This window comes from Saimiri boliviensis, chromosome 3 (assembly GCF_048565385.1).
Source record: "Saimiri boliviensis isolate mSaiBol1 chromosome 3, mSaiBol1.pri, whole genome shotgun sequence".
NCBI classification, from domain to species: domain Eukaryota; kingdom Metazoa; phylum Chordata; class Mammalia; order Primates; family Cebidae; genus Saimiri; species Saimiri boliviensis.
Genome location: NC_133451.1, coordinates 65,357,390 through 65,369,562, shown reverse-complemented (window position 1 = coordinate 65,369,562; position 12,173 = coordinate 65,357,390). Strand labels below are relative to the sequence as shown.

Here is a 12,173-nt window from a genome sequence, read left to right as displayed (position 1 = left end):
TCACCTCTTTAGGTTGAACTAATGAAAACCTTCCATGCACTGATTTATATCTTTTCCTGTTACTCTTTCTCCCTAAAATGAGTAAAGCCAAACTGTAACCCGACCACCTCAGGCATACTTTCCCAGGACCTCTTGAGACTGTCCTTGGGCCATCGTCGCTCATATTGGCTCAGAGCAAATCTCTCTAAATATGTTACAGTTTTATTTTTCTCTTAACAAATACGTGTGTGTGTGTTTGTGTCTGTCTGTGTGTGTCCCTGAGTTTTGCTTTGGGATCAAGACTCTAAAAGGTATCTATTGTGAACCCCCAAATTTGACATGGGTCTCAGTTAATTTAGAAAGTTTATTTTGCCAAGGTTGAGGATGTGCATCCATGACACAGCCTCAGGAAGTCCTGATGACATGTGCCTGTAAGGTTTTATTGTCGGTTCGTACCGGAGAGCTGCCAACAAGCAACACAAGGCGATGTGCAGTAACACGCTGTTTTAATGAGCTCCTGGGTGCAGGTGGGCTGAGACCTAATCCTGTAAACAGGCAGTGTCCCAGTCTGATGTAACAGCTATGTGGTACCTGGATGGCCTTTTTCTCAATCTTCTTCAGGAGGTATGTGTCTTTGGCCAGCTCTCTTCTGACTTCTGCTATCTTGTGACGCTCGCTGCTGGCCTAATTGGCCTTGCACCTTGGGACCCGGCCTGAGAAGGGAGGAGTTATTCATTCCCCTATGCTTTCAGCCCCGGGGAGAATCTTTCATTCCTGTCTATCTGGTTATGGAAAAAGGGAAAAGGGACGACTTTCTCAATAATTACTTCGGGCGTGACATAGGGGCTGGTATGGGCACCTTGGAAAAAAAGAAAAAGAAAACTTAATTTGGGGGATATTTTTTAGAGATGGGTTGGCATCCACCATGTTGTCATAACAGGAGCGTCATCTGGACTGTCTGGTGGTTAACTTTAAGGACTGTTTTTTCTGTTTAGGTTATCATACACAGGGACTCTGAGTGTGTTGCCTGCTGCTGATGCTTTGGAGGAAGAAGTAGTCTTGGGGGCGAGCTTGATCTTGGTGTGATGGATCCAGTGGGGGAGTCCTTGGACTCTCACTGCAGTTGGCATGCTGAGTCTCACAGTGTAGGGGCCTGTCCACTTCCGTTGTAGCTTTTTGTGAGGGTCAGGATAAACACATCCGTGTCTGCAAGACAGGGTAAGAGGACGAGGAGGTGTTGACAGGCAGAGACATGGACTCATTTGCTGCTTCACGAATGAGAGACCATGTCTGGATTAGGGAGGGGAGGTAATTCCCGAGTGGCTCAGAGTCTGGTAAGGGTGGAGGCCCTAAGAGAAAAGTTTGGCCAGACATGATTTTAAAGGTACTATAAAAACAGGGTGCTTTTGGTGTTATGTGGAGTCTCATGAGGGCAAAGGGAGGTTTTTTTGTCCATGACTGGAGGGTTTCTAGAGCCAGCTTGGGGAGTTGGACTTTGAGGACAGAGTTGACTTTTTTAACTTTACCTGAAGATTAAGGCCTATAGGGTGTGTGGAGAACCTATTTTATTCCTAAGGATGTAGTGACGCCTTGGGTAATTTGGCTGAAAAAGGTGGGTCTGTTATCGGACTGGATGGATATTGGGAGTCTGAAACAGGAAATTATATGTATGATGAGAGTTTGCGTGACAGTATTTTCATCTTTCGAAGTTGTTGGAAAGGCTTTTACCCACCCAGAGAAAGTGAAGACAAAGACCAGAAGATAGTGGAGCCATTTATTGGGTGGCATGTGAGTGAAGTCTATTTGTCAATCTTGCCTGGGAACCTGGCCCCATGCTTGGTGGGTAGGAAAAGGCAGCGGCCGGAGGGATCCCTGGGGTGACACTTAGTGGCAGATAGAGCAGGACTGAATGATCTCTCAAACACGTCTGGAAAGGTGAAGACAAGTGAGAACAGGGTGGAGAAGTTGCAAGAGAGGTCTGTAACCAACCTGGAAAGAGTTGTGGAGGCTTTGGAGGATAGGGATTGTTTGAGAGTGAGGAAGAATGAAGCACCCTTCCTTGACATACCATGGTCCCTGCTTTTGAAGATCTGGGGCTTGGAAGTTCTCCTTTTCTTTTCAGGAGTAAAGAGGGGAGAATGAGGACAGGGACAGAAACCGGCCTCGTACAGGTTGTAGGGCTACTTGTCTGGCTACCTGATCTGTTACCGCATTTCCAACCGATACTGGATTGTCTGGGGTTTGGTGATCCCTGCAATGGATGATGGCAACTTTCTGCGGGAGTCTGGCAGCTTGAAGGAGTTTGCAGATGAGAGAGCCATTTACGACAGGAGTGGGTTTTTTCTGTAGTTAGGAAACCCCATTCTTTCTAGATGGATGAGTGTGAGTGCGCTATGTGGAAAGTATAGGAAGAATTTTAATGTAAGTTAATTTGTTGTCTGGCTGCTAGAGTGAGAGCTCCAGTGAGGGCAATGAGCTCAGCCTTTTGGGAGGTGGTGCCTCAGGAGAGTGGATTGGCTTCAGTAGTATGGGGGGTGGCACCATAGCATAGCCAGCATGTCAGTGTCCTTGACAGGAAGGGGCTGCCGACTACAAACTAAGTAAAGGAGGCATCTGGAAGAAGTTGGTCTGTTAGATTTGGAAAGGGTATGAGAAAGGTTTGAACAGTGTCCACACAGACACTGTGTCCACTGCCTCAGCAATGGTGGACTGCTTCGGTAATGGCAGACTCCCTTAGTAATGGTGAACTGCCTCAGTAATGGTGAACTGCCTCAGTAATGGCAGACACCCTTCCCTGCATAGAGCTGGACCGTCCTGGGTCCAGCTGTGCTTGTTGTGAAACTCTCAATCCAGAGTGTTTCAGATTGCTGGTTTTGTGGTGGTGGGACCATCCGAGCCAGATCACCTGGCTCCCTGTTTCAGCCCCCTGTTTTTCAGTTGAATGGGTGACTCTGTGTCTTAGGTGTTCCAGTCACCACTTGAAATGGTGCCCAGATTTGTGGGGTTTTGTGCGGAGACCCACTGCACCAGCTGAAATAGCTGTGCTGGAGACTCATGGTGCTTTTCTTCCTGGGAATCTTCTGGTCTGTAGGCAGCAAAGATTCATTTGGAAATGCAGTGATCACTCACTCTCTGCATTTTTGCTGGGAACTGCAATCCAGGCTGTTCCTATTCAGCCATCTTCATAACACACTGTTTTAATGAGCACCTGGATGCAGGCAGGCTGAGGCCTAAAATGGCTTCAGCACCAAGTGAGAATGGGGAAGCAGTTTTATAGTCTCCTGTAAAGAGGAAGTGTCCCAGACTGATGTAACTGCTATGTGGTACCTGGACAGCCTCTCTCTTGATCTTCAGGGAATATGTGTCTTCCAGCCAGCTGTCTTCCAGCTTCTGCTATCTTTCTGACACATGCTGCTGGTGCAAGTGGCCTTGTGCCTTGGGACAGGGTACTTTTAGGCCCAAGCTTTCAGGCCCCAGGGGGAATCTTTCAGTGCCCAAGGTAGTCAGGGCACAGCTTAGTTTTATACATTTTAGGATGACATGAGACATGAATGAATCGTTATATGTAAGAAATACATTGGTTTGGTCTGGAAAGGTAGGACAACTTGAAGCTAAGGCAGGAAGACCTGAAGCAGGTGGGGGGGCTTCTGGGTCACAGATAAGTGAGACAATTACATTCTTTCAAGTTTCTGATTAGCCTTTCCAAAGGAGGAGATCAGATATGCATCTATCTCAGTGAGCAGAGGGATGACTTTGAAAAGAATGGGAAGCAGATATGCCCTGCACAGTTCCCAGCTTGGTATTTTATTTTCACATTTCCCCCCTTTTCTTTATTAAAATGTTTTGGAGAAGGCATTTTAGAAGACAATGAGTCTCTGGTCTCAAGATTCATCTGATCTCTCATGGTTAGGAAGGTTTATTTCTAGATGGGTAGGTCCTGAAACCTCATTTTTAGCAGGTTGTGAAATCTCATATCTTATTAAGAAAAAATGATGGGAAAAGGGATAAAAACAACAACACACAGAAGAACAATCCTGAAAAATCAATATAGTCCACATTACTCTGAAGTCTGTACATCAGTAGATAGTTATAAAGGTGGTTTATGTATGTAAATATGTTGCTGTTATTTTCCTCTGAAGTTTAAGTTGTCTAATTTAAGTTCACAAGGCTTTAAGAAAGCACAGCTTAGTTTTCAGTGACTCCCAATTAGGAAGAAAAGAAAAAAATTGAAAACATATTTTGAAGACTTTTAGCCAAGAAAATATTAGAATTCAGTCCAAACTGTAGAAAATAATAAAAATTGAAAAACACAAGGCAAGACTAGAATCTAAAAATAGGTATACTATAATTTTTGAAACATAATTTTTCTTGTCCCAGTGTCCCATTTTTGCTAAAGACAAATCATGGTAGAACTGTTGCCTTATTGCACTAGGCCTAATTATTTGTATACAGTGTAGCACAAATAGTTATTTTTTACATAGACTTTTAAATTGGCTTTGATGCATCTTTGTTTCATAGAAGAAATCTCAGATAAGTCTATTTTAAAGCTGAACCAAGCCATGGATTTATGTCATCAAATGTCTGTGAGTTGGATGATCCTCTTGAGGTTCCAGGATAAACTAAGGGATCCTAGACCTGTCAGAAAGTGACATTTTTTACTTACCACAGGTCAGGAACCCTGTACAGGAGGTGTGTGGACAAAGATATAACGCCAGTTTTCCCAAGGGGCTTTATTAGTCCATAAGTCAAATTTGATTCCCTAAAGGAAACCACACCATTCTAGTTAAAGCCTTGATAAAATAACCATTTCCTCCAATTTCATCCTGTTACAAATGAAAACAGATTTTTATTGCACTTATGCAAATAACTGTATTGCCATAAGTCAAGAATACTCACAAATAGTTTCCAAATTGTGGAGAAATCAGACAGAAACAATAGTATACTTACCTATTAAAAGATATCAATAGCTTAAATGAAAAGTTTAAAGACTCTGAAAAAGATGAGGCATGGTGGCTCATACCTGTAATCCTAGCACTTTGGGAGGCCAAGGTAGGCAGATCACCTGCATTCAAGGGTTTGAGACCAGCCTGGCCAACATGGCAAAACCCCATCCCTACTAAAAACAAAAATTATCTGGGAGTGATGATGTATGCCTGTAATCCCAAGCTACTCAGGAGGCTGAGGCAGGAGAATCACTTGAACCAAGGAGGCGGAGATTGCAGTGAGCCAAGATTGTGCCACTGCACTCCAGCCTGGGTTGATAGAGAAAGACTCCATCTCATAAAAATAAAAGAGTCTCAAAAATAAAACAAAAGGATAGGCAAACATTTTAAGCAAAAAGTAAAAAAGATTAGTTCACTCCATGCAGTTAATTCCTGTTCTACTTGACATTCATGAACATTTTAGCTCTCCATGAGTCCTGAAAGTTTTTCTTCTATTATTATGTCACAGAATATCTAAAATTTATCTACATATACACATAAGAATATTTCTAAACCTGTTTCTATAAATTAGACAGAAATATTATTTATAGAATTGTATTTATTAAGCCTTGCACTCCAGAAAGTGAGGTTTCAGGGACAACCTGCGTGAATGCTAAAACTTGATGCTAAACTAAATATTTTAAATTAATTCATTAAGTTTCTACTCAAAACATGCTGCAAGAGGCCTTGTGCTTACCAAGTGAGGAAAAAAATCTTATATGTCAAGTGTTCAAATCTGTCAGAGGCTTAAGTATTTGAAAATTTTCTGATGTTCATTTTCTAAAGAAGCATAGATCATGAAATAAATATTTGCTGTGTAAAATCGAAGATAAAGTTAATAATCAAAAAATAATTCTGGTTGAATTAGACACAATTCATGCAAATTTGGCTTACTCAACACTGATGAGTTTAAGTGGGAGAGTTAAATTATTGACTCCACTCATACAATTTCTGTTAACTTATGGAACAAAATCACTGCCTAGAATAGAACTTACCAAATATTGTTATAAACTGCTGACCTCATGCATCTAGTTGATGATAGTTATTCTGCTAAAGTCTTTTGAAGCAATTGGTTGTGGCCTTCTTAAGCTCTATTTAAAAAGATTTCTGTTGTGAAACAGATGGATTTGCATGAAATATTGCTCCTATGCTTTCTGATCATTTGTTTTCTCTCATAAAAGTGAAATTTGTTATCTGTATCCTCTCTGGTTGCTAGGATAAAATGTCTCCTTAAGGTTGCCAAGACTAGCAGCAACAACAGCTGGTGAATCTAATTTGCATTTAAATGGACAATTCACAACAATGTCCTTCAAGACCCAGGATGCTCTGAATGTATTCTCTATTTACATACACAGTAGTAGCTGCAAGATGGATATACAAGCAACAATACAATCTAAAAGCTGCATATTAAGGATCAGTCACACTAAGAAGGGCTGCTGATGCACCCACTCATCACCCTCTTGAAAAAATAATTATCCCAAATATAATGTCTGATCCTCATATCACGCCATCTCCTTCTAATATTTCAAGCTGCTCAAGGATTAATTTTAGCAAGCCTAGAATTGGCCTGTGTTATATTTACTGAATAAAAGATCTTCCAAAAATCTGTGATCTCTGTCAAGTCATTAAATAATTATTATAATTGATAAAATTGGTTTGTAACCAAGAGTCCAAGGAGTTTCAGGGAAGTTTGTACCAGGTTGTTAGCATTTGAGCTGGTTCCATATTTTTGCAATTGCAAATTGTGCTGCTCTAAAGATGCATATGCAAGTATCTTTTCCATATAGTGACTTCTTTTCCTCTGAATAGATACCTGGTAGTGGGATTGTTGGATCAAATGGTAAGTTGATTTTTAGTTCTTCAAGGAAACTCCACACTGTTTTCTGTAGTGGTTGTACTAGTTTACATTCCCATCAACAGTTTAAGTGTTCCCCTTTCACTGCATCCATGCCAACATATATGTTTTGTTTTGTTTTTTTTTTTTGAAGTTTTTTATTTTGGCACTTTTTGCAAGGAGTGAGTTGGTATCAGACTGTTGTTTTGAATTGCATTCCCCTGATCATTAGTGATGTTGAGTATTTTTACATATGCTTTTTGGGCATTTATATATCTTCTTTTGATAATTGTCCATTCATGTCCTTAGCCCACTTTTTTATGTCACTGTTTTTTCTTACAGATTTGTTTGAGTTCTTTGTAGATTCTGGATACTAGTCCTTCAATGGATAGATTGTGCAGATCCCCCATTCTGTGGGTTTTTTGTTAACTCTATTGATTATTCCTTTTGCTGTGCAGAAGCTTTTCAGATTGAGTCACATCTATTTATCTTTGTTTTAGTTGCATTTGTTTTTGGGTTCTTGGTCATGAACGCTTTGTCTAAGCCAACATCTAGCAGGGTTTTTCCAATGTTATCTTCTAGAATCTTCATGGTTTCAGATCTTAAAGTCTTTGTTTCAACTTGAGTTGATTTTTGTATGAAGTGAGAGATGAGGCTCCAGTTTTATTCTTCTATATGTAGCTTGCCAAATATTTTAGCACCATTTGCTGACTAGGGTTTCCTTTACCCACTTTATGTTTTTCTTAGCTTTGTCAAAGATCAGTTGGCTGTAAATATTTGGCTTCATTTCTGGGTTCTCTATTCTGTTCCATTGGTTTATGTCTCTGTTTTCATACCAGTATCACCTGTTTTGGTTACTGTGACCTTATATAAGTTTGAAGGTAGATAATGTGATACTTTCAGATTTGTTCTTTTTACTTAGTCTTGCTTTGGCTATGCAGGCTCTTTTTTGGTTCCATATGAATTTTAGGATTGTTTTTCCTAGTTTTGTGAAGAATGAGAGTGGTATTTTGATGAGAATTGCATTGAATTTGTCAATTGTTTTTGGCATTATGGTCGTTTTCACAATATTAACTCTACCCATCTATGAACATGGGATGTTTCTGTATATTTGTGTCATTTATTATTTCTTTCAGCAGTGTTTTGTAGTTTTCCTTGTAGAGGTCTTTCATATCCTTGGTTAGGTATGTTCCTAAGTTTTTTTTTTTTTTTTCAGCTATTGTGAAAAAGGTTGAATTTTTGACTTAATTCTCAGCTTGGTCACTGTTGGTGTTTAGCAGTGCTATTGATTTGTGTACACTAACTTTGTATGCTAAAACTTTTCTGAATTCATTTACCAATTCTAGGAGATTTTTGGATGAGATTTTAGGGTTTTCCAGGTAAATGATCATGTCATTAACAAACAGTGACAGTTTGACTTCCTCTTTACTGACTTGGCTGTCCTTTATTTCTTTCTCTTCGCTCATTGGTCTGGCTAGCACTTCCAGTAGCATGTTGAATAGAAGTGGTGAAAGTGGGCATCCTTTTCTTGTTCTAGTTTTTAGGGGCAATGCTTTCAACTCTTCCCCATTCAATATAATGTTGTCATAGATGACTTTTATTACCTTAAGGTATGTCCTTCTGTGCCTATTTTGCTGAGGATTTTAATCATAAAGGGGTGCTGGATTTTGTCTAATGCTTTTTCTGTGTCTATTAAGATAAACATGTAATTATTGTTTTTAATTCTGTTTATGTGGTGTATCACATTTATTGACTTGTAGATGTTAAACCATCCCTGAATTTCTGGTGTAAAATTCACTCAATCATGGTGGGTTATCTTTTTGATATGTAGCTGAATTCAGTTTGCTAGTATTTTGTTAAGGATTTGGGTATCTCTATTCCTCAGGGATATTGGTCTGTAGCTTTTTTTTTTTTTTTTTTTTTTTTTTCTTTTTTCAGAGATGGAGTCTAGCTCTGTCACCAGGCTGGAATGCAGTGGTACAATCTCAGGTCACTGCAACCTCTGCCTCCTGGGTTCAAGCAGTTCTACTGTCAGCCTCCTGAGTAGCTGTGATTATAAGCACACATCACCATAGCCAGCTATTTTTTTTTTATTTTTTATTTTTAGTAGAGACGATGTTTCACCATGCTGGTGAGGATGAGGTCTCAATCTCCTGACCTCATGATCTGCCCACCTCAGCCTCCCAAAGTGCTGGAATTACAGGAGTGAGCCATTGTGCCCGGTCTGTAGTGCAGAGCTTATAGCTTGCAGTGAATGCCAAGAATGCAGTACTCAGACACTTCCAGCTAAGTGGGGATGGGAGAAGCTCTTCCAAGAGAGTCTGCCCCAGCATCCATCAACCAAGTATTTATTGAAAGGGCTTGTATTAACTACAAACATCCACTAGATGGTCATTTGAGATGGGTTACTGAGGCACCTGTGACCTTGCACATCATTCAACCTGCATTCTCAGGAGGCTGTTTACAGCATTCCTTATCACACCACACACTCCACTCACTGTCCTGTTTTCAGGGACAGGAGTCTCATTCCCATGGAGAAATAGCATGCACAGTGCTTCAGTATTTTTCCATGCCCAATCTCAAATGCCATGTACATAAGCTTTAATATGTTTCCATGTGTCCCCTACATCTCCCCCTTCTTTAATTATTACAGCGTGTTGGTCATCCAATGCAAGGTAAGCTCTTCCCTGGTTATAGATGCATCAGGTGGCAGCACAGAGCCATCTGCAAATGCCTAGCAAACAGATACAAAAAAGAATAAGCATAGCAGCCATCACCCAAATATGTGTGTTTAGCCACACAACTAAGTGTTTGGGTGTAACCATTGAAAGCCTTTTTGCAATTGCTGAAGGGTACTTGTTTGTAATTGCTGTGACCATTCCTCCAAGTTGTTTCTTTAATTCACACTCAAAAGCAGAAATTTGAGAAGACAAATGGTCATGATAAGCCCCTTGCAGATGTGCTTTTCTAAATTACTGCAAGGTGGAATCTCCTTCCCAGTTCTAGGTTAAACTTACAGGCAGCCATAATTCTTCATGCTATTTTAAAATCATGACATGGGTTATATTTAACTGTACAACATTTTGTTGAGACAAGGATGTAGCATACCAACTACTAGAAGAGGCTTTAATATTTTAATGGATTGGTTCTGCTTTACGTTAGGAACACCTTGCCCAAACAGCAGTATATAAGGGTGCATAGTACAAATCAGGACTGTATCACCAACATTATTTTGCCAAGCAAGGGTATAGTTGCAACCTAGTAATATACTCACCATGTGAAAGAACTCTTTTAAAAAAGGAAGATCTAGTCTCCACATTTGAGTATGAGCAGGGCTTAAAGCTTGTTTCCCTTTTAGTTGTAGTATTGGTCCTGAAAAGCTCATACTCTGACCAGGTGATAGAACTATTGGAGGGACTCCCAAATCCAATAGTTTGATTTGCAGACATAAGATAACTGTGGGAACCTCAATCAAGTAAGCTGCCATTAACGAACAGAGTGGTGTGGTGCAAGCTGTCTGCACAGAGACTACTGGACAGCCTCAAACTTATATCACCAGTCCCTACTTGGATCGTATATAGTAAGATCTGAAAGTAAAGATACTCCCGAGGAATGAGAGTAACAGACTTGTCATGAGCTATGTGGAAAAACAAAAAGGGGAATTACTAAACAATAAAGTCAAGGCGTAATTAAGTTTAATCCATCTCAAATTTTCAACTAAGGGGTAACATAGGAGCATCTATTGACCTCCTGTCCAAGAAATATCATTAGATTACAAAGATAGGTCAGCATCCCACCATGTAATAACATTAAAAGCAGAGGGATTTAGAACCTGACTCCAATAAGCATGTGCTTAAGCTGATCCCACTTGGCAAAGGACAAGAATTACAAGCCATCCTAACATCCATGTCTGTCTTACTTTCTCAGAAGTTTCCCCAGTTACCACCAGAAACATGACAACAAATTGATTTTATGGACTTACAGGGGTTTCTATGGTGGCTAGCCAGATAGTTTGTTGTTTATCCAATTTCTTTAGTGGTCCTCACATAGTGTCAGATGCCTTCCGAGTCATCACCATCATTGCTGGTCAGTTCGCCAATGACAGGTCCTTTTTTCAATGGAGGAGCCCCATATTTCTCCTTTTTTGTTTATTAAGATATACTTTAAGAGTTTGTTCAATAATGGCCTAACTGATTGAGTATAGGGGATGCCAGTTTTCTGTTGTATGTGTTAAAATTGCAATACGTATGTAAATTGAGCACTAAGATAGTAAAGGCCATTATTAGTTTTTATAGTTTCTGAAAGGCCTAAAGATATAAAAGATTTAAACAAATGAGTAATTACATCTTAAATTTTTTCTTCTTCCAGAGAGTAGCCTGTATCAAGCCTGTATACATGTCCATGGTAATGTGGAGAAATTTAAAACTTCTAAAGGGTGGATACTTAGTAACATCAGTTTGCAAGATAGCACTAGGCACCAGACCTTGTGGGTTGGCACCAAGCCAAGGAAAAAAGGGTGAGAGAATGTCGTTGTCAATTTTTAATAATTATGTGAGCTTGAGCAAGTGTTACATGAAACTGTTGCTTAAGAGTGCTGGCATTTTGATGGAAAAAAAACGCAGCATGATTAGCTTTAGCTTGTAATAAAGGAGAAAAGTCTGCAAACCACATTTGTGGTCGTACCAGAGCATTAACTCATGCATTCCCTTCTGATAAGGGACCAGGTAACCTAGAATGAGAGTGAATATGTTATGTAAAAATGGTGACAATGGGCATAGAGGAGGTTTTGCACTGTAAGAAACAAACCTAGTAGAGATTAATTAGTAATGCCCTTCATGTGTGCAAGATTTAAATGAGTAATACATACACCGCATAAGCTGAATCACTATATTTATATTTTGATGAGGAAAGGTTTGTAAGGTCAATATTAGGGCACCTAACTCTGCCTGTGGCATGGTTTTAAAATGTTCCTGGATTTTTCCTGGATCTTGCCACACTGTAGCTGTCTTTTCAGTTTTTCTTGAGCCATCTGTAAAGAAAGTAGTGGTGTGAAACAAAGGTTTAGAAACAATAATAGATACAAATTTAACAGGCACAGTTTGTAAAAAGTTTAGGAGCTTAGAGGCTGTTAAATGGAAGCTGGTATTACCAATAAAGTCAGCAATAGCTACTTGCCAATTAAGACTACAAGCTAAGAGTATGAAATTGTTCCTTGCTTAATGGTAGGAAAAGAGTAGCAGGGTCATATCCTGACAACTGGACACAAGCCGGTATTCCTTTATGATAAGAGAAGCTAGTAAATCTGTGGTCTTTTGTATAGAGGGGTATGAGACAGATACACAGCACATAAGAATATGGAAAAGGCAAAAGATAAAGCC

At 39.8% G+C, this 12,173-nt stretch overlaps 1 pseudogene; it reads left to right on the top strand.

Moving 5' to 3' along the window:
* The first annotated feature begins 397 nt into the window (after positions 1 to 397).
* The window catches only part of LOC141583840 (uncharacterized), a 34,100-nt pseudogene continuing 22,324 nt past the window's right edge, over positions 398 to 12,173 (top strand).